This window comes from Cupressus sempervirens, chromosome 2 (assembly GCF_028749045.1).
Source record: "Cupressus sempervirens isolate cs-2001-9-10 chromosome 2, ASM2874904v1, whole genome shotgun sequence".
Lineage (NCBI taxonomy): Eukaryota > Viridiplantae > Streptophyta > Pinopsida > Cupressales > Cupressaceae > Cupressus > Cupressus sempervirens.
In genome coordinates, this window is record NC_143119.1 from 733663158 (window position 1) to 733690785 (window position 27628).

At 33.1% G+C, this 27628-nt stretch overlaps 1 long non-coding RNA gene across 1 annotated transcript in view; it reads left to right on the plus strand.

Moving 5' to 3' along the window:
* LOC149575472 (uncharacterized) overlaps positions 1 to 27358 on the plus strand; it is a 51088-nt gene extending 23730 nt beyond the window's left edge. The window contains exon 2 of the long non-coding RNA XR_016359685.1: positions 26767 to 27358. This is a non-coding gene — a long non-coding RNA (uncharacterized LOC149575472). The remainder of the gene's footprint in view (positions 1 to 26766) is intronic.
* Positions 27359 to 27628: the final 270 nt, after the last annotated feature.

Consider the following 27628-nt stretch of genomic DNA (forward strand, 5'->3'; position numbering starts at 1 on the left):
GAGTTAAGACAAATTGATAGAAGATACATAGAATAGTTTGTGAACTATATGTGTTTGTTGCTGGAGTTAACATTAAAAAATGCAATTTGATTCGGAGCCATTATTAGCGGACCCTAATCATCTGTAATGATAATAATGAAATCTAAAAGAACAACTAATAAATTATAGTATTTTGAGATGATTTATTTGTGCTTTGAAAAAGTAACTATGATATGTGAAGAAAGCATAAACTGTTCACTCAGTACATGAAACTACTTAAATACAAATTCACAATGAGGAGGAGATATAATGAAGTTATAAATAAATGGTGCTAATAGTGCAAGAAGGGGACATCAGAGTCATACCTAACAAATCTTGGAATTCAGTGTCATGCCTTTGGTGATTTTTGCTTCTTTGTTCCATATCATTTATTAAACTGTTGACTTTAAGAGCAGACCCATCTATAAAAACAACATGATGTCCGTGACATGGACAAAGATTTCTCTATTTTGTAGAATTGGACAATGAAAATAATTAGAACTGATAAGAGGTTGGTGCAAGAAATTAAGCTTCAAAGGGAGAAACTTGAGGATTTATGTCAATTGAGTGTCAAATAGACTAAGGTTTTGAGACCTATTAAACAAAAACAAGTCTGTCATATTTGATGTGATGCAAAATTGTTCAACAAGATAAGAATAAAAATTTTACATTATGGGGGAAATAATAATAATGTTACATTCTCATTGTTTGACAAATGTTTATATAGAGGCATTTTCAAACTTGATGCATATGAACCTTCATTGGAGCAACTTGTATTAAGAATGTTGATGTGCAGGGATATTCTTCCAAGAAAAGAAGAATGATGCATTAGGAATGTTGTCGAGCGATAACATATGGGAGTATGAAATAAAGAGAAGACAAGGGTCTCTTTCATCGAGAGGGAGAAAACTGCAATGAAATTTTGTTCTAAGATCAAGATTGGTCGTTCAGATGATCTTATGGTAGTAGTTGAAGGGTGAGTAGCTAGAGGATTTACTTCAGTTGACATTGAAGGATCTTGGGCATTTTCTTCAAAGAGAGAATTTCCAAGTGCAATTCCTTGTTAATGAGTTCTTCTTTATGAAAGAAAAGTTCGAAGCGAAATTCCTTGTAATATATTCTTCTTTGTGAGAGAGAAGTTGAGGTGAAAGTCCTTGTTCCACCCTTTGACTTGGTTCATGGTGGTTACTATTTTGCACATGTGGATTATGTCATGAAAGGTGATGATATTTCATTGTTGTATTTGTGAGGTGGTTATTGTAAGGTGATGATCTTAACAATAGCTTGATCTATTATCATGATTGACTACATTAAGTTGTTTTCCTAGAGTGTCGGATATCATGATAGACTATATTAAGTTGTCCCAAAATGTCTCGAAGATCATGATACTAAATTTGTTGTTCTTGAGTTCTTGATCTATTATCATGATAGACTTCATTAACTTGTACTCTTGGAATGTGCCAAAGACCATGATAACTAATAGTTTACAATAGACTATATTAAGTTGATGTCCTGGAGTGTGCTAGAGGTTGTAATACTTGTCATAATGGAGACTAGTTTGTTGTCCCTGATGGAGCCCAAATTTGTATCTCCATGTGTGAAATCATGTTGGAAAGTTATTTTTTTGTGAAGAAGAAATGATAATTAGGAAATTATAAGATCCGATCATGGAATGAAGGATACTAGACTAAATGCATCCAAGTGTGCAAATACTTTTGAAAAACTCATTGCAAATTTACAGCAGACATTATGCTGGATGCATAGCAGATTGGAGTCAGAATTTGGAACAATCATAAAAAGCATTCATCTCATCAATTTGGTTGCAGACTTTGATAAGACTCATATGGAAAATTTGAGCATTCTAACATAGCAGATATGAGCCAAAAAATGAGGTACTGATTACCAGATTTATCAGAGCTTTCAAGGCAGAATTCTGAAGAGTGTTTGCGTAGATAAGTGGCCTTTTGATCAAAGTTGAGGAAGCTTCACCCAATGTGTAAAATCTAGAAATAATTAGATTATTTTTTAACATATTTGTGAGAAAATATGAAGGCTATTTGACAAAATATATGTTATTGTATTTGTAAAAGAAGATGGGTAAATCTCTAATTATACTAGAACTGGTGTTCTTGAGGCCAAGCCACACACTATTTTATACTACAACAAAGCAGATGAAAAGAAGGCAAAAGCCTATTTCAGAATAATATACTCACGTATAAGTGCTATAGAGAATGTTTAACCATGTAGAACAAGAACAAGTATGTCTTGTTGAACTCAACGATTTTGTTGCACATAAAATGGAAGAAACATCAGACTTTGAAGATGGGAAGGATTGTCATCATTCGATATGAGAAGATGTTTTCTTTACAAAGGCCTAGATAATGGTTGCATGGTTATAAGATTTCAGCGATATCCTCCATGCACTCACGATGTATTTCAAGTGTGAAAAAGTATCACATCATCTTGCATATTGCTTTGAAAAAAATGAGAGCATCAAAATAATAGTTTTTACACAGATGCAACAGCTTTATACAATCATGATGAAGTTAATTGTTTGGTGGTGCTACCAAATGTTTGGTATAGAGTATATATTCTTGAAGTCTATTCTTCATCTAAAAGAGGCTACAAGAGTTTCTACATTATCTACTTCCAATTGTTAATCCAAGTCTTGCTTAGAAAAATCTGAGTCTAATAATGTTGTGTGTTTGTCGTAGGTATGCAATGAAGAGGAAGTGCATAGAAGTGTTATCTATGGAATTCTTTCAAATCAGATTTCACATCTAATCCTTATGAAGGAATTATCCTGTGCGGAGAAGATCACTCTGGAACCAAGTAGAGAACATCTTTCTTGAAGATTATATGAAAACTTGAGAATTGCCAATGTCTTTGTATGAAAATAGGAACACGATGATTTAGTGATAGGAATCTATGCATAGAAGAAAGAATGGAAGACCACACACAAAAGATGAAGAAAATTTTCTGGATGCCATTACACAAAGAATCATAAAGCTAAAGCATGATTAAATTTCCTACAGTACCCGATGACACTTCTAGTCATTGAAAATTTTGATTGCGGAAAGATTGCCATGAAATGATGTAGCTTATTTATTGGTTTACTTCTATATATATATATATATATATATATATATATATATACTTATAGTAAACCCTCATTATTAATAGGGATCGGTTATTCATGATGAAGGGGTGTGATGCTTTGTAAGGCACCCGATCCCCCTCCAAAATCTATAAATTTAAGATGTAGAAATCTTACAATTCATATTCATATTAAAAAATTTATGTACACAAGTTCTATATATATATATATATATATATATATATATATATATACATTGGAAAGAAATGATTTTTTGAACTAAGCCCATGGATTGTGGAATTGAATGAGTTTATATGCGATTCTAGAGTCAAACTATATTGGATGAATCATTCATAAGGAGTGTCTCCGGTACAATTTTATTTTTGGCATGATCAGTAAGAAATTTTTATTTTATTTTATTTGCATGAAGCTTTAGAGTTAAAATATCATATAGTTTTGTCCTTAATAATAATTATTTTAATTTTATAAATAATTTATATGATAGATAAGTGGACAGGATCAATTATAGCATTTTAAAATCGAACATCATAGATATTGTGAAATATTTACTTGTTTCTAAATCTATGTCTGGTTTGTCTTCGAACTACAAGAGTTAAAATACATTCTAAACTATTTTGAAATTGCATCCATATACTTGATCTGTTGCATCTTGATTACTAAATTTTTTATAATTAATGTGTGTAGAATTTTATTAAGTTGTATGTTTTAAACTTATAATATTGACTCTATCACCCTTCAGCACTGGTATTTATATTTTTCATAATTTGTAATCCATATGCTAGCAATTATCTCATATCTTTCCTTTGAAGAATTAATATATTCATTTGTTGCATTAATCTATAATTACTCTTTATTTAAAACATTATCACATTCATATATTCATTTATTATTCTTAATTTATAAATTGCAAGTTTAAAGTTTTCTATAATTCTTTCCATTTGGAAAAATTTTGTTCATATTCTAACCAATCTGCTATAAGCATCCTGGGCTTAAGTATTTTATTCAGGAGTAGGTAACACCCGCTTTGGTTTTGCAGAGCTAGAAGTGCAGGGGATTTTGATCGCATCGATCAATTCCATCAAGTTGGCCATAATCGGTTTTGATATAATGAACACTCAAGGACAATCTTCACCTTGCCCAATGTAGATCAAAATTGCATTGAAAGAACATTTGATGCTGGAGATTTTTTTTTTAAGGCCACAATTGTATAAGCATACTTGAATCAAGGCCAATGAAGTAGAAAAGTTAAAGCCCCAAGTTTATAGACCATACAAGATCCTAAGAAAAATAGGCAAGGTAACCTATGAGTTAGAATTGCCTGAGAACAATAGAATTTCCAATGTTTTCCATTCGTCTCAACTTAAGAAAGTCCTTGGACAATAAATTTCTCCATGTATAGAGTTATGTCCACTTGATGAAAAGGGTAAGTTGATTTGGGAACCAGAAAAGTTCTTACTACTTAGTATGAGGGGGAAGAGATTGAGGAATAATACCATTCTCAAATTCCTATTTAAATAGAAGGGCTTACATAAGGAAGACACTACATGGGAAGGAGAAGAAATCTTCAGTCATCCAAACTTGAAATTACTTGTGGAGAAGCAAATTTGGGAAGGGCAAATTGTTATGACCCTTGATTTAACCTATTGCAACAACAATCATCATATTTGTATAGGCCCAATCACTATCATTCAACAATTAAAAGAGGGAATTATATAAACCTTACACCAATGACAACTAGTTATCAGCAGATGATGATGTGAAACATCTAACTCTCGCAAGTAGCATTACCAAAGATTGTTGAAATGACTATTATAACCTTCTATTATAACAGCACGCTACAAAGAAATTTCTGATAGTTGATTAAGATAATCAACGATTGGTTAAGCCATTGATGCAGTCAGTGATGGAGTGTGCATTAGCAATGGAAGGAAGGAAGTTAAGGTAGAGAGAGTTAACAATGATGGAAAATAAATATGTCGAGGAGTTATGAAATTACCAACAACAGTGCTTATAAAGTGGTTAATCAAGATTACTATTAAAATGATTTTCTATGCAAAGGTAGGATCTTTAGGAATACTATCTAATCATTGGCAACAAATATAAATCTTCCCATAAGTTGTAAGCATCCAAGTAGATTTAATGGGCATTTAAGTCATTCCATTGGGCATTAAGGAGAACACAAAACCAAATACGTATCAGTTGTAATCAGAAATCAAATTGAATTATGTCTGATTGCTATCAAGTATTGAGTAACAACAAGGGGTATGCTGTAACCTATGCATCACTAATGATTTGTGGAATATTATGTCAGGATTTTATTACTATATCATTAATATTGGTTTTAAAATGTATATGTATAAATATGTGTGTGCATGTATATATATACATACATACATATATATATATATATATATGTGTATATATATATATATATATATATGTATATGTATATATGTATATATATGTATATGTATATATATACATATTTATATATATACATATGTATATAAATATGTATATATATATACATATATATAAATATACATATACATATATATATACATATATATATACATATACATATACATATATATATACATATATATATATATATACATATATATATACATATATATATATATACATATATATATACATATATATATATACATATATATATATATATATATATATATATATATATATATATATATGTATGTATGTATATCTATGTATGTATGTATGTGTATGCATGCATGCATGCCACATTTTATTTTATTTGTACATAATACACAATATATTAATAACTATTGATAATCTATTTGAAGTTAATGCACTCCTAGCCTATTCCATAATTTCTCACTATTGCTCCTTAAGAGGATAGGTTAGTGTTGTTTATGGAAAGGTGCATTAAATCCTTACAAGGTAGGTGAATCCCAAGGTAGGATGCAGACAAAGTCTAGGAGCCTTGGGGAGCCTACCTGTAAAATTGGTGTAAGTCACACTATGACAAGTAAATCCCATTCTCTTTAGGGTTGATGATTAGGAGAGAAGTAAGGAATTGGGGCCCAATTTTGTTAACTATTGAATGTATAAGGAATCCTTAGTTGTTTCTATCTGTTTATCTATAATATAGCATTATACCTTTAGGTTTTTTTTGTTTTATATATATTATAACTTGTTTATTTCATATATTAGTTTTCTACTCATTTTTGTTTATTTTAAATATTATTTGTGGTCTTAATTTTGTTTTTATTTTATAAAATTTATAATTATTTTTCTTTCTTTTATGTTTCTAGTTGACCTGGAGATTCTCTTTTACTTTTGTCCTAGTTACTGATTCACATCATCATTCCTGGATTCATAAGTGGATTCGTTTTGATGCAGACACTGTTTCCCTATAGATGTGTGCAAGATGTGCATCCTAGGTACTTGGATGCTTTGATGCATGCAAGAAGTGCATCCTAGGCACCTAGATGCTCTGTATACATCCAGAGAGCTCTAGGTATTGAGACTGTGGTTCTTGCATGCACTAGAGGGCAGCCATGAGCTTCCACAAGCATCTTCGGACCCAACATCCAAATTGATTTTTTTTATTAGGAAAAACAACTTAATAGCATTATGCAATGTAATTTTTTTTGCAATGTAGAGTTTGATAACCTAAGATGTTGAAACTTGTCAACTTTGATTACTGTTTATGTTCAATCTAGTAGTTGCTTATATTCAAACTAGCCTAATGTAAACCGGTTGCTTACTTTTTGGAGCTTGTCAATTTTATCACTCAAGTTGGAAAGTGTTTATATGTAGACAAGGCTGATGTAAACAACTACTAGAATGAGTAAAATGTCTTCAATTTAAGCTGTTCTAGATAATTTCTACCATTTAGACCTATAATGAAGAGTGGGAGATCGGGATGGGTATTTTGTATAATTCAGAATCATATATCAGCCTGATTGGATTACTTCTCTTGTGCCATTTATTGCCTTTTCATGTGATTCAGTTGTGCTAGATCTATTACCTGGCTAAAAAAGTATATTTGAATCTTTGACTTCTTTTTAGAGTCTAAATCTAGACATATTGTGCTTTATTGGAAGTTGATTCATAATCTATAGTTCAAGGTTTAATGCCCATTTAACCAATATAAACCTTCGATAAAAGGTGAACCTTATAATTCTTTATTAATGATAATTTATGATGTTGAGCAATTTCATAACCATTGTAAAGGCCTATTATTATTTCAAATCTAAGTTGCTAGTGTGGTTATGGTATTAGAACCTAGTATCTATGTATGGGCAATTTTCTTGGGTTTGGGTTTGCATGTGTGTATGTGTCTCTGACTCTATATACAAACACACAAAATTTGAATAAATCTTTCGAATTATAGAACTAAATCATTTGATTGTTTGGTACTTCATCATTGATCTTTTCCAAATGCCAATGATAAATATTAAATGCCAATCGATAGTTCATGTTGAAAATTGATGATCAGATTTATTTTAATTTAAAATTAAATCCTTAAGTCCTTGTATTAGATTTATATGTTAATATATATAAATGGTCTCAAAATATGTTTTTAATCAATATGTAATATGTTTTCAGTCAATATGTATATTAAATATGATTAATATTCAACACTTGTGTAATTGCACCTTACACCTTTCGATGTTTATTATGTAATAATTGTAATAGGGATTTTTGACTTATAAGCAACCAATAATAATCTGCAAATCAACCGACAACACAATTGTTGTCGAGAAAATCTATATTGTAGCCGATGGGTAGAATTGTATCCAAATAGGCGCATGATAGTTGAGTCACCCCTTTGGGAAGGTATATGTAAAATGTTCAAAATGGACTTTATATTAGAAGGAGAATCGTAATCATCAATGTAATCAATCATATCGAATATTGTAGTATCTTCTGTATACATGCGAATAATAAAAAGAATACTTATGTGTTACATGTTCTTGTCTATTGTCTAAATGCATTAATAAACTATTTACCCTATATGGTAAACAACAATGATACTTGTAAGCCTCGCTGTCTATTGTTTCACCGATAACAATAGAAACCCTTTTTGTTGATCTACTTTGTATATATATCCTTGAAGTAACCGGCATGTATATTGAATATGATTAATCTTCAACACTTGTGTAATTCCACCTTACACCTTTTGATGTTTATTAGATAATAACGATAATAGGTATCTTTGATTTGTAAGCCATCGATAATAATTTGAAAATCTACCTAAAACACAATGATACTTTTAAGCTATGGATGTCATTGTCTACTATTTCACTGATAACAATCGAAACCTTTTTTTATTGATCTGCTTTGTATATACATCCTTGAAGTAATCAGCATGAACTCTATTATGTAATAAGTGTGTGAGAGGAGTGGGGGGGCAAGTACTATGGGGATGTGACCTCTATGTGCATCCCTACATTCAATTGACACACCAATTACTAACAAGGTTGGGTGGATACAATCACGATGCTTTAATATCAACTATGCTCAGTCAATGTGGGTTCAATGCACATCCCTTTTCCACCTGAGGTCCACATGGCATGACATTCATACATTGAATATTTGATCACAAGAAAAACAAAGAAAACATCCGCTTGACTTAGCTATCCAACGAGGAGATGATCGGGTGAGCATTTAATCAATTAACATCTCACACATAGGCAAGCCCCTTATAATGTACCCAAGACTATGTCTTATGTCATAGAGAACAGTGTTGGAAACTATGTATAGTTTAATTTTTATAGGTATAATGTATATATCATTTATTAAATATTATAAATATAAATATAAATATAAATAAATACACACACACACACACACACACACACACACACACACACACACACACACACACACACACACAACATAATAAACTATATATTCATCTAATTAAATCAATCATATTGAATCATCATCCGATGAAAGCTATATCATTAACACTCCCTCTTAGCTTGGGAGGATGATACTGAGATGATTCAAACACAAAAGAATGTCATAAATTACCTCAATTGAGAGGATATCTCTAATCAGAAGTTTTCTACCATTTGATATCACATTTGATATCAAGAGCATTGGCCTCCTAGGATATCGCCATTCGATATTCACCATTTATTCAAAAGTTTTGATATCACATCTGATATCACAAATTACTCAAATTTTTTTATATCACATCTGATATCATGAGCATTAGTCTCCCAGAATATCAATGATATTAACCAAATACTCTTTGAGTAATGGCCTTCCAAAATGTTGAGATGAAATATATTCACCAAGTACTATGTGTAATGGCTTTCTAGAACATCAAGTTGCATGATATTCACCAAGTGCTTTGTGTAATGTTCTTCCATAACATCAATTTGCATAACATTCATGATGTAGTCAAAAAATGTTTACAAGGTATGGGCATACCCATTCTCATAATGCTTATTATAAACATCCACCATGCAAAGTATAATCTATCATGATCTTTATAGACATCGTAAGATTAAGTTATTGTAAGATCCTCACCTTTCATTAACTTATGCCAATACAAGTAATGATCATTTGGAAGTCATCACTTACTCATGATGTACATAGGGGTAGGCCCATTAAAATCACATGGTCACGGGGTATATTCATGAATCACACTTCTCTTGACTAGTACAATATATTTATCATTGAAGAATCCATCTCAACATGGTTTACTCCCTCTGAATCAATATGATCAAGATCATTGATAGTTGACTGAATCATATCCTCTATTTGCACCCTCCCTTTCAAGGTCACCTCTAATGAAATGTCAGGCTCCTTCTGAATTTTTCTACCTTTTCCTACAATAACATTCTTTGAGGAAAAGATTAAGGCACGTAGCTCTTATAGTATGTATAGAAATATACACAAATAAATGTGATTTTAAATTTTGATTTATATGAAAATATATTACAATAATTTGGTATTTTGAGACTCCATCTTAGAAATTGTTACCAAGGCAAATTTACTTTAAAAACATTTCACATTTATTTTGCAATTTTGATGACGATGGTAAGAAAATAGAGAATTCCCTCTCAATCCAATATTTCATGTGTGATGAAAATTGAAGTTTCTCTAGAATGGACATCTTTTTGAATCTATATTTGAATTGGTGATTGGCAAAGGATGCTTGATGTTTCAGTCTATCAGGACATTAAAATGCCGAGTGACCATAGTTGTCACATCTAAAACACTATATTTTAAAGTAATCTATCTATTTCCTTTTCCCTTTTATTTTAGGTTTCTTCCTTTTATTAACTTGGTTTGTGAGAATTTGAATATAACCTTCAGTAGAAGCATCATCTTGAGACATTAGCATGCATTCCTCTTGTAGGCAGTCAGCCTTTTTGGTTGAGCAAGTTTAGGAAGCTTGGATCGAGCTTATACTCCCTCTCTAAAAAATTTCCATGATGGTGGTAGTCCTTTCAGTGCTATCATGGTTAATTATGTCATCATATATGTGACCAATTTGTACAGAGTTGGTTCCTTAGTTTTGTTATCCTTGCAAAATAGGAAGCAATGGATTCTCCTTTATTCATTTTAATGTTGGAGAGTTTGTCTTTCAATGTGAGAATATTGGTAGTATTGTTTATCTCAAACATTTCTCTAAGTGTTTTGAACATTTCATGTGCTATGTCTAGTTCTTTAATAATGGGAAGTAGATGATCCTTCATCTCGTCCACTAGTAATTTCATAGCTCTAGTGTTGTTTTTTCCCATTTATTCAATTTGTCACTCCCTTTGGTTGGTGGGTTTGATTTTTTCATAAACTGTTTTAAATCATGCTTCTTCAAGATCAACATTATGTGCAATTTCCAAGCTGCAAAACTTGAGTCACCTTGAGTTTGTCTTTTAGTCTCATACCATTCACCATTTTAATAGATAAGGAATTTTGAGTGAACTAGATAAATAAATCTGATCAGGATCCTCTCTTAGACTTGCTTTGATACCATGTTGAAAATGAATGATCAGATTTATTTTAATTTTAAACTAAATTCTCAAGTCATCGTATTAGATTTATATGTCTATATATATATATATATATATATATATATATATATATATATATATATATATATATATATATATATATATATATATACATATATATATACATATATATATGTATGTATAAATGGTCACAAAATATGTTTTCAATCAATATGTATATTGAATATGATTAATATTTAACACAAATAACACATGCAACTACACCTTACACCTTTTGATGTTTATTACATAATAATGGTAATAGGTATCTTTGAATTGTAAGCCACTGATAATAATCTGCAAATCAATCTACTACATAATGATACTTGTAAGCCACCAACATCACAGTTTACTATTTCACCAATAACGATAGAAACCCTTTTTGTTTTCTATTATATAATAAGTGGGGAGACAAGTACTATGGGGATGTGACCCCTATGTGCATCCCTACATTCAACCAACACACCAATTACTAACAAGGTTTGGCAGATACAATCACGATGCTTTGATATCAACAATGCTTGGTCAACGTGGGTTCAACACACATCCCTTTGCCACCTTAGGTCAACATGGCATGACAATCATACATTAAATACCCAATCACAAGCAGAAAAAAGAAAACATTCACTCGACTTAATCATCCAACGAGGAGATGACCGGGTGAGCATTTAATCAATTAACATCTCACACATAGGCAGGTTCCTTATAATGTCCCTGAGCCTATGTCTTATGTCATAGAGAATAGTGTTGGAACTATATATATAGTTTAATATGTAATAAGAAATAATTAGTATAGGTATAATGTATATATCATATATTAAATATTACAAATATAAATTTATAATACATATATGATACAAATATATACAACATAGTAAACTATATATTCATTTGATTAAATCAATCATATTGAATCATCATCTAACAGAAGCTATAACATTAACAGTTCAAAATTTCAATATTAAGTCATATGTTATATAATAAATGTCTAGGTTAATGATTCAAATAAAAATCATTACAATTAGAAAATGGAGAATCAAAAATAGTAATTGTCTTCTATCTTCATCAAACATCTAAAGGATTTAGAAGAGAATCATCATCCATTGCATTTGCAACTATTGCAAACTCAACATCATTTTATTCCAAAATAGTTCCATTTTCCTTTTATGCACTCATTTGCAAAAGAACGGGATACAACTACAAAACCACTGTCAATTTTCGTCAAGCATATATTAAAAAAATGGACAGTTTCTACATTGTTTTTAATCTCTATATTTACAAAATTACTGTATGTCAGAGGACTAATTTAATGTGTGTCAACATTGCAATTGTGTTTAAAAAGGAACAATTTTTAGTTTTTGGAATGATTCACCACCATCCATGATTTTGTTGATTTAAAATAGGGTACATAACAGGTTGATGGAGGCTATGTACAAATTACAGACAACCAATCTAACCATCACACTATGGTTTAACATAAGCAAGACACAATGAATTTACAAAGTCAGCAGAGCGCATGATGAATAGGGGGTAATTCCCTGGTATGCACTGGGTGCACCTTGGACATGCTTGGTGTACACCCTATGCAAACCTAGAGTGTCCTAGGCTTGCAAACCTGAACACATGCATGCCCACACATGGTACATGGGTTCATACAGTATACCCTACAAGTAAGATGAAAACATATATAACTCACTCTAAAATGAATTGGAAGAAACTATCAATTTAATATTTGGTTAATGCAAGTAGTCCTAGGTTGTAACAGCCAATCTAGGGCCATGTCTTAAGATAATACAGAAATGAACAGAATAAGAAAAGCATACATGTTTCTTATGTAAATAGCTATGGACTAATAATAGGGGCATTTATTATCCAAAGTTGTATAGCTATTGAGCTCCCAGCTACCATAAGTTTCCCAATATATTTTAGAATTATTTACTAAAGATGTGGGACTCTCTTACTCAGTCTTTGGGCAAAAGGTAAGATCTTGTTTAAAATAAAAGTGGTAAAGACGCAGTTGAGGCAAATGGAGATGCCCTTTTATAATTGTTCTACTTACATTTTGCATTGTCAATATTAAAGGAATCTGTGCAAATTTGGCATATCAAAATTTGTAGAGAATGTTACTTTTCCTTTGACAGATTATATTTTTTGTCTTGTTTTAGTACAAAAGGAGGGATGAGACTGAAAGGATATGCAGGTTTTAACATGGTTTAACCACACTTTTGTGGGGTTTAAACTTTATACAAAATAGAAATGATAATAATTGATATTACAAAAACTATCATATATTACAATATTTTCTCTTTCAACAAATAACATCTGTGGCGGAACTGCATAACTGTTTACTACATAGATTAATTGATTGATGCACATAGACAATAGATGGAAATAGTAGAACTTATTATTATTCACATATGCCAAAATAGTACATTATACTCCAATAATGACAAGATGCTTTACAATGACCCAAGAGGGTGTATAAATACTATCTGAAGAATCTTCCCGAAGGGACCCATCGACTACATAACAAGAACCTTTATGAAGGGACCCATCGGCTACATAACAATTTCTACCGACGATATCATGCCCCCCCAAAAAGAAAAAGTTTCCTCTTGATGACTACAGAACAAAACTCAAACAACTAACTACAACAAGATAGATCTGCCACATCACTTTCACATTCATTCTATGCTTGCACCAAACTGGTCTCCAACCCACATTGCATCTGTAGACAAAATATTATCTTCTTAGTCAAGCTAACCTTGATAGCCACCTGTGCTACTTTCTTTGCTTCCAACTCTGGGTCCACTGAGCCAAGTGTCATTGCACTACCTTCGACTAGATGATCAACTCCTCCCAAGCTCTCCATGCATCCACCAAGATAGCTTCACGTCCAACACCTACTCCAAGTGCCTCTAGTGCACAAACACACTATCCTTGTAGTAGCTCTGGGTATCATCAATTGGTCAGACTTCCCACAACTAATATCCACAATGACTGGGGGTGTAGGGGGCAACACCCTTGGCAGGGTCGAGGGGCAGCACCCTTGCAGGCTCCTGGGGTTGACACCAAGACCAAACCAACACTCTGAAACTCACATAAGACTACATGGGACACACTATTTTTTGTAATTTCTTCTAATCCCACACTCTTCCTAGCAACTGCTAATGCTTCACCTTTGCTTTGGCATCATCAAATACTCAGTCTATGCATTCTTGATTTGTTGACTTTTTTTTTTATTTTAAAGCTCTTCTACTTCCTCTTTCCTGCAGACCCATTCGTTCTGTATGGCTACTAGGCTACAGGAGAGGCTGGTCATATCAAGTATCCTATCCCTCAAGGTTGACACCTTTAAAATTTGTAAGCCAATTTTTTCTTCAATATCCATGGTAGACTGGGGTTGGATGTTCAAATCTGTATGATGCCTAGTCTTGTTCAAATCCGTACGGCAACCTATTCTAACAAATTGAATCTTCACTTCCTTGCTTGGGAATCCGTATGGCTACAATAACATGTGAGCTCAAACTTTGTATAGTGACTCCTTCCAAAAACCTATACAATGCCTAAAATTGTACAGCAACCAATCTTCAGAAAACTCGTACGACAACTTTTATTTAGAATTTGTACCATGCATCCACCTTTTAAAATCTGTAAGGTGAGCAGTTTTAAATCCCATATAATGATAAAAAAATCCATATGCTACTCATGACTTAATGAAAAATCTGTACATCACATATAGAAATCCATATGGTATATATGCTCTAATAAAGCCGTATGGTAAGTGCCTCCAAAATCCATACAGTCTCCCAAAAATAATTTTAGAAGATCGTACAAGCTGAAAGCCATACAGTGCATTAGCTTCAGAAAATCGTACGGTGAACTTTCATTCTTTATTCTCTTTATTCTCTTTATTTATTTATTTTTGATCTAATCTACCCTTATCTTACATATGTACAATATTTACATATATGCACTATGTACAATCATTTTTTTCTCAGTTGTTTGTCCACGGAGGTGCATTACTTCTTTCATGGAAGACATTCAACTTCAACCTATTCACTACATTGGCAACTTTCTTTTTGTCTAACATCCATAGTTTTATTGCTTCGTTATCACCCACTTCCTAAATCTGGTACGACCTGACCCATTTCACTTGAAACTTTCCTAAGTTGATCTCGTTCCGCCCATCATACCTCAACGCCAACTGTCTTGGTTGGAAGTTGTTCAATATCAGGTGTCTAGCATGCCATGGTTTGAACCTATTCTGTGTCAACTTTGTGACCCCTTGTGTTAGCAGTTATCGCTCATCAAGTTTATTTAAGGTACACGATCTCTCCACTTGATTTTCCATGTTTCCCAATTTGTTCCCGAAGCTTGGTACCGTGGACTCCGTTAGCTGCCCCTTCTGGCCGTCCATAACACTTGCAAATTTTACTGAACCCTTTCTCCTTATTTCCTATGCAGATCGTATGACATGTCTTCCTTGTTGCCGACACCTTTTTGCTATATCTATGGGTCGACGTAACATGTCCTTTTTGCATAGTCGCACAATGGAATCTTTCCTTTTTATGGGTTCACACTATATGTTCTTCCCTTCATCTTCAGCTATAACTACTTTTCCTTCTTTGGCTTCTCTATGTTCCTTCGGACATTCATTTCCTCCTTTAGCTTCACTGTGTTTCTGCGGACATTCATTTCCTCCTTCAACTTCACTATGTTCCTGCGAACATTCATTTCCTCCTTCGGATTTTCTATGTTCTTTTGGACATTCATTTCCTTCTTTCATACCTTCATTGACCCTTAACATATTAAAGCTCAAAAAGAGCTCATAATTCTCCATCTACCAATGAAAAAGGTCATTCAATGACTCTAGATCTCCTCACTCAAACCTCCTTCCAGTCTCAATATTCCCTCTTCATTAGGTTCCATTCTCTTCTTCCCTTCATCATCCCCTTCCTCTTCACCTTCACCTTTGCCTTTGGAATCTGATGACAGGGCTTCTTCACCAACCATTTGAGTGTGTAGATCGATGAAAAATTGTTGGCCTTTACTTTTGAGTGACAGGGTGTTCTTCTTCTAGTTATGTCTAACTCTGGCCTAAATAAGCCATCCATAGCCCAGAATGGCATTGTATCCTTTTCTCTTCAATAGAATCATGATGAATTCTAGCAAGAGCTATTGTGTACCAATTGTCACCAGCTATGCCATTAGGACACCAAGAGGTTTAATGTCGTATTGGTCTACTGTGAGCAATTGAAATTTAGGGGGCCACAACATCGGTTGTCCTATCTTCTTCTAGGTCTCCTCAAGTAAAACATTTATGCCAGACCCTCCATCTATGATTGTGTCTATGAGAACATGTCCAAGGATCCCCATCTCGATGATCGCCAGATGTCGTCTGGATGTGACGGCTAGCAACATTTGGTCTTCTCTGCCTACAAAAATTTCCTTGCCTTTACCTTGTTCTCCTAGTATCTTCAGAGTTGGCACCATATTTTTGAGAGCGAATCAGAGCTGAGGCATCGTAAGAAGAAAATCATTTATCTTGATTGGTACCTCTGCAAAAAAGTTTGTACGATGTTCTATTTTGCACAGTTTTGTATGGAGGTACGAGGCATGTCCTTCAAATGTGCTATTTCTACCTACATTGCTTTCTGGATCTCTGCTCGTGCTTTCTCTAGTTTTTTCTTTTCTTTTGCTAGGTTGGGGTACACTTTTGCTTGCTTCTATGTAATAGCCAGAACCTCTTCTTCATCGATCCTGAACCTAGCATCTTCATGACCACTAGGTCCAAACCATCTACATAACAAATTTAGTGTGTTTTCCGTTGTGCACTCTCAGGCGAAGTGACCCCACAAATTGCATGCATGGCATTGGACTATCAGCCGACCATTTGCATCATACTGGATTCAACACCTCCCATCATTATTATTGTTGCTTCCATTTTTGTTGTTATTGTTTTGACCGCGTCTATTATTTCTATATCCACTTGATGTAGCACTTTTCATACTATTGTTCCCATTCCCTCCCAATGGGGAGGCCTCCTATGTTAGAAACACTTGCTATGGTGTTCTTGTTTTAAAATTGAAAGGGAATTCCTTTACTGAGTGTCCCATAATCTAGTAAATCTCACAAAATTGATCTTTCAGGCATGATCCCTTTGTATGGCCTTCTTTCTTGCACTCTATGCACCATAGGCCATTTCCCTTAGTCTCCTTGTTCATATTTTTGAACTCCTTCATTATCTAAATCATGTCCTTCTGAAGAGCACAAAATTTCTTGTTGCTACCTTCATCGTCATTGCTATCTTCTCTTGAAGGGTCATCGTCATCTAAATTGGATGAGCTAGTCTTCTTCTTCTTCTTTTTCTTCTTTTCACTTTCGAGGTTCAATGCTCAATTGTCTGCTTCAATATATGTCGATGGTGGCATGATCTTCATCTTTTTTCATAGCTTCGGGTGAAGGCCTTCGATGAACCATATTTTCTAGAGCCCATTTGTCAGCTTATTCTCCATTTTAGTGATTAAGTCTTTCAACCTCCTCACAAAGACCCATACTGTTTCATTCTTATTTTTCTTGGTATTGAATATCTCGCAACGATCTCATTATTGTTGTGCAATATTTGAAATTCTACACAAAAATCCTTAATGTTATCCCAAGTGTTTAACTTCTACAGATCTATGTCAGTAAACCAATCAATCGCAACACCCCATAGGGTGGCTGGAAACTGTCAGACCCATTTGTTTGTATTTGTTATGCCATTTTCCCTCCAAATCATTTTACATGTTTTATAATGTCAAATTGGATTGGCAGCTCCTTCACCATCAAATTTAGGCAACTTTTATTTTGGACTTGCGATTATCACTATATGTTGTGGGTTTTGTTGTGTATCTACATTGTTTTGCACTCCCGCACTATTCTGAGCTCCTATGCTATTTCCAACACCTATGTTGTTTTCAACACCTGTGCTATTTTTGACTTCCATGCTATTTCCAACACCTTTGTTGTTTTCAACACTCGTGCTTTTTTTGAATTCTACGCTATTTGGTGAAGAAGAGGTTTCGTCAACCGAAGCTGTCCGTTTCAAAAGTATATATCGGATGAAGAGGTCACTCCACGATCATGCTCCCTTGGCACTTCAAATCATGCGAGTCGATCTCCTTCTGTCTAGATTCTCTTCTCGTGGTGTATGTAAGTTCAAAAACTCCTCCCTGGCTTCTTCCACCAACCCAAGTCATTTTTGAGTCTCCCTCAATAATCCCTCCGCACTCTTGTTTCCATCAGCAATATTCTAGACTCTCCTTTGGCGCTCTGTCTGCTGTGCCTAAATTAAATTTTCCTACATGACACGTATCTTATCCTTTTCCTTCAGCTCATTCTTATTCTTGTTCAACTGATTAGGAACTTAATTTTCATTTGCCTGCCTGTGTACCAGGTCCATCGAGCAACAACGCCAAATGTTTACAGGCATAGATTAATTGATTGATGCACACAGACAATAGATGAAAATAGCAGAACTTCTTATTATTATTCGCATATGCCAAAACAATACATTATGCTCCAATGATGATAAGATGCTTTACAGTGACCCAAGAGGGTGTATAAATACTATCTGAAGAACCTTCCCAAAGGGGTCTATCAGCCACATACAACATGTCACTACATAACAAGAACCTTCCCGAAGGGACCTGTTGGCTACATAACAAGAAACTTTCCGAAGGGACCCATTGACTACATAACAAGAACCTTTTCGAAGGGACCCATCAGCTACATAACAATTTCTACTAATGACAATAACAAGGCTACATGCTTTCAGTTATGGATACTTCAAATAAATAGATGCTCCTCTCTTTTCTCTTAAGATCTACTTGACCAATGCTAATGTTGGCAGGAGTAAGCCTATTTCACATCATGATACACAAACTTTTAAAGTTGGGATGTTTATCAAACTCTAGTAGTACAGGTGGATATTGTTGCTATGTCAAGCTCTGTATAGGTTCTTGGTATGGAATGTATCTTGGGAATATGAAAGAAATCTCACAAACAATTGTAAGCTACTTGTGGACCAAAATTCTATGGAATGATTTCACTAGCATAGGAAAGTTAGAGATAACTACTAAAGATGATAATGAAAAAATTAAAACAAACATAATAATAATGTAATCAGTATCTAATCTGCAAGATAAATTTAGGGTTAACTACTAATGAGCACATACAACTTAATGAAGAATCATTTTATACCTTTAAGGACATATAAGTAATTTGAGTGAAACAATACCACAATGGTAAGACACAAGAACTTAACTTGGAGAACCTGAATTCTGAGATAAAACTCCAGCAATAGTGAAGAGTGCAACATCCATAGAGAGCAATATAATCTAAGGAATATTGGGAACACAACCAACTTGAAATTTCATCTTATCTATTCTTAAGATCATTACAACCACTCTTTGCTACACATTTTCAAAACTATATATTTTTTGTGACTTAGTATTGAACCCATGAACTGATGCAAGAGCATGCTTGGGTCATTGGCAATATTGCATCATCCAAACAAAATTTCCTTTCGGTTTGCGTGTTTATTGTTCATTTGGACAGTTTTCTTGTTGTTTTAGGTTGTGATCAATCCTCCTAGCTGGTTATCTTATACGATCCTTATGGGGTGGTCTCAACATCATGGAGATCCTATGTCTAGCTTCACATCTTGTTATGAGATTTCCAGATAAAGTTATCTTATGATTGGTTTGGTCCTATATTCACTTTCTTGTTCTAGCGGCCAAGTTGGCAAGATTCGGCTTGCAATGGGATTTCACAACATGTGATGCTTATTGGTGCATTGTTCTATGTTGTTATACATGTGGCAAACCCTCTTGTATGTTTGCATGACATTATTTATCTTTTTGAGGGTGTTCTTATGAATTTGGGTCCTGACCTAAGTGTTGCAATACATCTCCATTCTCTTGTGGATTTTTCATCGATAAGCCAACTTGTGGTTAAAAATCTTGTATATAAGTAATGCAATTGTTCTTTTTTAGGGATAGGGAAAGAGAGAGAATATCTTGAGGGATAGTTTCAAATTTTGTGAATAATCAAGCATGTATGTGTGAAATGTAAAAAGGTTCGTGTCCTAAATCTGTAATATGCATTTGTAGGACAACTTGATGAAAAATGAAGTTCCTATTTCCTTATTGGTTGGTGTTATTATAGCTTTGTGTTGTTATTTTTGCTGTGATGTTTCTAGCTGCAAGATTAGACATCTCCTTTTGAGGGTTCTGCGAGGTTGATTGCATCATGAACTCTACAAGAATACAAAAAATTCAACTTCGATCCTTCCCATGTCATTCCATAAATGTTTACATATGTTCAATAAACTTGTAAAGTCTAACTGAGAATCCCCAAAATCATTAGAAATTGAAACCAAGATGTACTTGCAAGTGTTCTTGGGCATTTCCTACTATTTTCAGATACATGACAAAATCAACATGTTGTATAGTAACTAAACCACCTTTTCTATAGAAAATTCCATCTTGACGAACTAGTGTTTTTTCACAAAGCTGCTGAAATTTTATTTTTTCTTCAAATTACTTACTTCTGAGACATGCACCTGACTTTTGTGTTTTCCTAGCTATTTTCCACTTATCCTATGAAATTAATGGACCATTTTTTTGATCAGTATAAATGACTACAATGCTTCTCAAACACTTTTATCCTTAACATGTTGAGTGTAGATTTTTTGTTTTAGGGTCTTTAATTAATTAAGTGAGCTACCAACCAATTTAATTTTAGAAAAATATTCAACAAGATACCTATGCAGAAACCAACTAGTTCTAGGCACAATTGTTTCTAGAAATTATTTGTGCCTTAAAAGGATTGTCATACCATATTTACTTGATTTGGAATCCATTAGTGGGGTGTTGATTCATTCACATGCCTGATGCTTGCCTAACACAGCTAGCAGTTATTCTATATGCTTCTATTTTCCCTCAGTTGTCATTGAAGCCATTGGAGTTTACAAAAAGCTTTCCTCCATTTGAGTTTTAGTTTCTTAAGAACGTATCTCATTCTGAAAAACTGAGTGATTTTAATATGAATGCTCATGATTTTTGAGTCAATTTTCCTTGCCTTGACCTATTTGAACCATCTGACTGTTAGTGTGATAAGGTTATATTAATGTTCATCTACTTCAATGGTCAAGGGATCATACTAGAATTTCTATTTTTAAATCTATTTCCTTTGAATGCCTTTTGTTTGTGATTTTTTCAAAATTTCTGCAATGTTAGTACTTGTCGACATTGTTATTAACTTTGCATTGAGTTAACATTGCGTTGTGTTTTTTTGTATTTTTTTTTTTCAATTGATTTTGCATTGTTATTTCCACGGCATTAGGTTTTTTCTAAGGTCAATGTTTAATTGTTTGCACTTTTATTATTTTTTATTATTTTTATAATTATAATTATTATATCGTAATTATGTTATAGTAGTTCTATATTTTTATTAATATATTTTAAAGAAATTTATTACTTGTCAATAGTTATATTATAATATTTTATTAATTATGTTTTAGAGAGAGAGTTTTCATAGAATGTTGTTTCATGGTTAACACATAGTAATGAGGCTTTGGTATATTAATAGAGTGGTTTTTTTATGTTTTGAGACTACTATTATAATGTTTTATTGAAACTTATAATGTTGTTCTGTAAGGAAACTTGGCAATAAAGAATATAACCGTTTCCACATAACCCATAATAGATCTAAAATAAACACGGAATTAAAATCCACATGCAAGAGAATAGACAACATACCCACAAAATTGTGACACAAGATATACCCTGGGAAACGCTCATTGAGGGAAAAACCCAGCCTCCAAAAGCATCCATCACCATGTATTATTTAGCAAAAATACCATTGCCATACAACCATGGAAGCCTTCATGGCCATAGCCACAACCGAGAAAACTATGTGAACAAGCATGAATCCACACATCCCATGCCATGCTTTCAACCTTCACAAATGCTCCCTTGGCTAACCTATCAAGCCTTGTCCCACTCAACTCTTGCCTTGTGTCTTCTCCTTGTAACTCTCTCTATTCTCTCTACAACAACTACCCTTGTGGCTGCTTATATAGTAGCAAGTCCCACAAAACCACCAAGTGGTATTACATAAACCATGTGCCAAAACCATGTGCTACCTAACCCACTGACCCCACATTTAATATTGGGCATTTAACTCTTTTCCCCAATATTAAATAATTACATGAAATATTATCACAATTTTACAATACAACTCATCAAGAATATTCCATGGGAATCTTTACATGTTGCACGTACATCTAGGCACAACATTACATAATAAAATAATAAAATAATAAAATAACAATATTATGCAATGTGTGCAACACCCATTATCTCAACATGTTCTACTACCGCTCTCTTATAAAAATAACCTAGAAAATGTTTCGAACCATGTCCCCTGCCATCTCCTATCCCTATCCTGAAACACCATGGAACACAATATATGTTACATGTTGTAAAGGTGAAAAGTGAAGCAACAGAAAAGCTCTCAATTACTTCACGTTTTGTCAAGGGAGTTGTGACCTTATAACTCAAAGGGGAACTAAGGGGATAGATTCTTTCAAGTCCAACTTTGAGGTTATTAGATTCATGTAGATTAATGCAATCTAAATGATGAAGGAGCAATAATGCAAATAAAGATCTAATGGTTATAGAATTAGAGAAAGAATGCAAGATCTTTAAAACCCTAATTGTAGAAATTGCAAGTGATTTGCAATTAAAGATAATAGATTTTATAAGGTAAATTTAATGAAATGAATGAAACAAATAAAAGACTAACCTTAAAAGGTGAATGGAAAATTGGACTTTGAGTTTTTGGCTTCTGTATTTTTTTTGATAGCAAAAAAACCATCTTTTGGACAAGAAACTTTGAGATATGCAAAATGTAGAAATTGTTTAGCTCCAAGATAAAGATGACTTTTAGGGACGGGGAAGAAATGTGCCACTTTCAAGGATAAAGATTATTTTTTGGGACAAGGAATAAATACCTCCCACCCCAAATGAACTGCTTTGAAGCTCCTTGAAAACATCTTGAATGCAAGAAATCTCATCTCCAATGGGTTACAAAAGGATCTCCTTGAATGCTCTTGAAGATGGTTTGAACCCTTGATTGCTTGAAGGATTGAATTCTTGAGCACAAGTATGCTATCAATCATGGATTATGGATTTTTGAAATAAAGAGGGAAGGCCTCCTTTTATACCAAATCTTGAGTGTGCACTTGAGAGAGCTGATCCAAAAAAGTATTTTTGATTCCATTCCACAACGGATCCAGTCACATTAATAGAAATATTTACTATGGATTGACTCAGAGAAGACTTGAATCTCAACATGTAGTGGAGAACCTATGGATTAGTTCTGGAGGCACCCAACCTACTGTGTAAAGAGCCCCTACTCTCTATGGGTTGTTGAGACCAAAGTGGCAAACAAGTGCATAACACATGGGAATCTACTGAATAGTTGAGCCCATTCTTGAGTTCCATTAACCTTTCACATCCTCGCACCACAAAAGTAATAGCAGCAATCATTCCTAAATTCATACAAGAAGATAGAAACTTTTCTAAAAACTTATTAAAATATTGAAAACAAATATATCCCATCTTTTTAAAATAAGTCTAAATCATTTTGTATTTTTATAAAAAATATTATAAACTAGAATACTACATTTACACATAATAAATTTTTGTGCTTATTAATATTTTAGAATGTCATATATACAAATTTTTAAAGATAATAGTATTTTTGTAGCCTTTTTGTTGGAAACAATTCTTCAAATTGTATATTGCCATTGATGTTACACAATGTCAGTATTAACCGAGCAGTCGGGAAACGAAGAACTTGCAGTATGAACCAAGAATATTCAGTATCAACCAAGTAGTCAGGCAATGAAGAGTATTCAGTGTTAACCAAGCAGTCAGGCAATGGCAGATATCTAGCTTCCAGTATTAACCAAGTGGTCGAGCATCAGAGGACTTCCAGTATTAACCGAGTGGTCAGGCATCAAAGGACTTCCAGTATTGATCGATTGACAATAAATTACACTTGTTAATTATTTAACTAATTGAGATCAACTTGTTAGATGTTTAATCATTATTTGAAAAGGTATTCAAGCCGACTTGACAAAGCTTATGATATATAAGAGAGATCAAGAAGTCTAATGTAAAATGTGAGATATGTATGATGTGGAATAAGATGGATATGTGATTGAAGAAAAAGGAAGAGCAGGCAAGTGTGGAAGATAAGCTGCAAAGGATATTCTAATCAGTATGGATGTAGAGGTCAAGCCAAAATAGAGATCTAAATTTGCAAAAGAAGTTGCTTCATAAATCAGGTCAAATTAGTGTTACCTTCTAACCATTATAGCAGTGAATAAATCTCTTAACATAATTAATAGTGAGACTATAAATCCTTTAACAAGGTGACATTCAAGATTGAAGTGTTTGACGACCTCTAACTAGGCCACTCCTAATAGGGTGATCTAAATCCTCTAACAAGGTCATACTTAATAGTATGTATTGTAACCTTTAATAGGGTTGGTGCAATATCCTCTCTAAATAAAGATTTAAGATTAAATCATAAATTATATCCATATTTATTTACTAAGTAAATGGTCAATAAAAGATATATATAAACTATTACTCAATATATAAGATCATCCAAGTCGCTAAATAAAAACATTTATAATAAAATTTCCTTGCCACTTTAAATAAAAGGAAACATAATAAGTACAAATCATTCTAAACCATTTTTCAGCCCACTTTATAACTAAACACCATATTAAAAGATGGGCTTCCAAACACGTCGAATGATGATAGGGCATGACCTATCTTGGTGTGTTGGTACTATAATTCCAATCAAGGATATAAGTAGCAGATCAAAAAGTAGAGAGGAGATATCACCATCAAATAGAAAATAAGGAAAATAAATGCATAATAAAAGGAGGGCAAGCAAGATATAACCCCACCAATGGGCAAAAGGGAAATAATTACCCAATGAAGAAGAAACTATTTAAAGGGAAAACTATATGGAACGATTTCCACTCAATTGGTAATATCCATGGCTATTAGAATTGTGCCCCAATTTTAAAGAATCTAACATACAAGGTTATCCTACGTGGATTTAGAAGGAATTATACAAATAATATAAGGAGTAAAGTATTAATGCTAAAAAAACCAAAATTCTTGGGGAGGGCTTAATTTGACCATAAAGGAGTAAAAGGGGTGTTAAGGAGTACATAATTAATGCCAAAAATCAAGCTATATATTGATTTTCATATTGTATATTGATGGTAATATTAATAATATTATATATTTAGATAAATAATACCAATATTGAGTATTTATATGAATAAAGTTGAATCTTTATGTTATTTTTTAAAAATGGGATTACTGTTATTAATTACAATATTATTATTAGCATTAGGGTTGATTTTTTTTTGTAATATTATTATCTTGTATTTGAGAGGAGAATCAAGGATGTAATTAAGGAGAGGCTGGAGTAAATTCCAAACAATTGGATGTATCCCAATAGAAGGTGGGGGTCAATGTTCTATAAATCTTTGTGAAACAGACTTGGGTTTGTAAACATTGAGGGAACACCTATTGAGGATTGGTGTCTAAGCAACTTGATTACAGCTGAAGTCTCCTCCTTAAATATAAAAATAATTTTTAACAATAGCATTATCTAAATTTTTGACTAAATAATTATCAATTATGACTATCCCAAAAAGTGGACATTACAGTTGGCTCCTAACAAGGCTCACTTCAGAAGAGTGAAAATATTGTAACTAGTTGCATGGTGGTTTTCCCAAATTAGGTTTCCATGTTAAATCTTGGTGTCATCTGTGTTAATGTTATTTTCTTTATGCTTTATGTTTCTTCAAGTAAGTTACTAAAGTTAAAACAGATTAATTTTCATAAGACTGCTTTGTTAACCAAGTTACAACAAGTTCTTAGTTTTAACCGAGCTGGATAAAGAATTGCATTATCAGTGAAAAGTTTGATTTGACATTTGGGGACAAGGAATTGTTTTGTGGTAATTGATTTACCCCTCCCCTCTAGTTACTCTCTTCATTTCCAACACTTTTGACTTGTATTGTATTGGAATTTGACTTAATGTTTGTGTACTTCAATGCTCAAAAGATCACAACGCAATTCTGTTTTAAGCTTATTTTTGTGACATTTCCTTGTTTTAGCCTTTTGACTTGTATTTGCTCCCAAGAAGAAAGCTCTATGAATGTCACCTCAATCCTTGTGCAAAGGTTACAAGTAGCTGCTAGGTTTTAGAAAGAAAAATTCCATAACTAACTTTTGAAATAAATGAACTGTAATAACAACCATTTGACACTAGGTGTATGTAGTAGAACACAAACATGAATATCAATATTCTAAAGATAAAGACATTTTGGCAACTTTTACTCATATGAACAAGTTTTGATGAGCATTTCTTGAATAGATAACTCGTAAAATTTAATTGAAGGGATGGTTCTGCATCTACAATTTATGAATATATTTGACATTTTGTTTTGGGATACAGGTCATAGATTCTCACCTTTTGGAGTCACCGACAGTTCATGCAAGACGGAGTCTAGCGTAGCTTTACTGTGGTCTGCCAGAGCCAACTCTTCTAGATGCAATGAAAGCACATTGGTTAAAACATGATTGGCCCACTGCATTTTACTTGCAAGCTGCTGCCCTCATCAAACTTGGAATGCAGGACGATGCAGCTGATATGTTGGAGGAGGGTGTTGCTTTAGAGAAGAGAAGAAGGAATCTTAAATAAGTTGGCTCTTGACATGAAATGATGACAATATACTTATTTTGTGGGATGCTTATCTGTAAACAAGAGATCAGAAATGATGTATGTTTCATTTCTCGATGTAACATCACCACCCCCAATTTATAGTTTAGTCATCCATACAAAATTATTGTAAATAACTATCCAATTCTCAGAAGTCAAAAAACTATCAAGAAAGTAAAAGAAAAAGTCATTATATGGTCTGTCAAATATGCTATTTTTCTATGTAACTATGCTATGCCAATGTGTCACAGCTTTGAGGGATGTACTACATCAGAAGTAGACATTGCACACTTACTATAGCAGGAAAAACCAAGCTACATGTTTGCTATATTATCGACTACCTTCTACTACTTCAGAAAAGATTTCTGTCGTTTATAAAAATCTCTGTTTTATGAATTCCAGCTATATAGTTATTTTGCTACATAAATACTTTCATTATGATGTCCCACTCGTATTCTTTTGTGCAAGTAAGTAATTACGTTCTTGCATAGTTAGCAGTTGCAAGTATAACTTATTGTCTGCAGTGTTCTGACGTAAATTTCTCTCAAAGAACCAAAATAATGTAATTGTTTTCTTCTCTTGTTGAAACCATGGAATA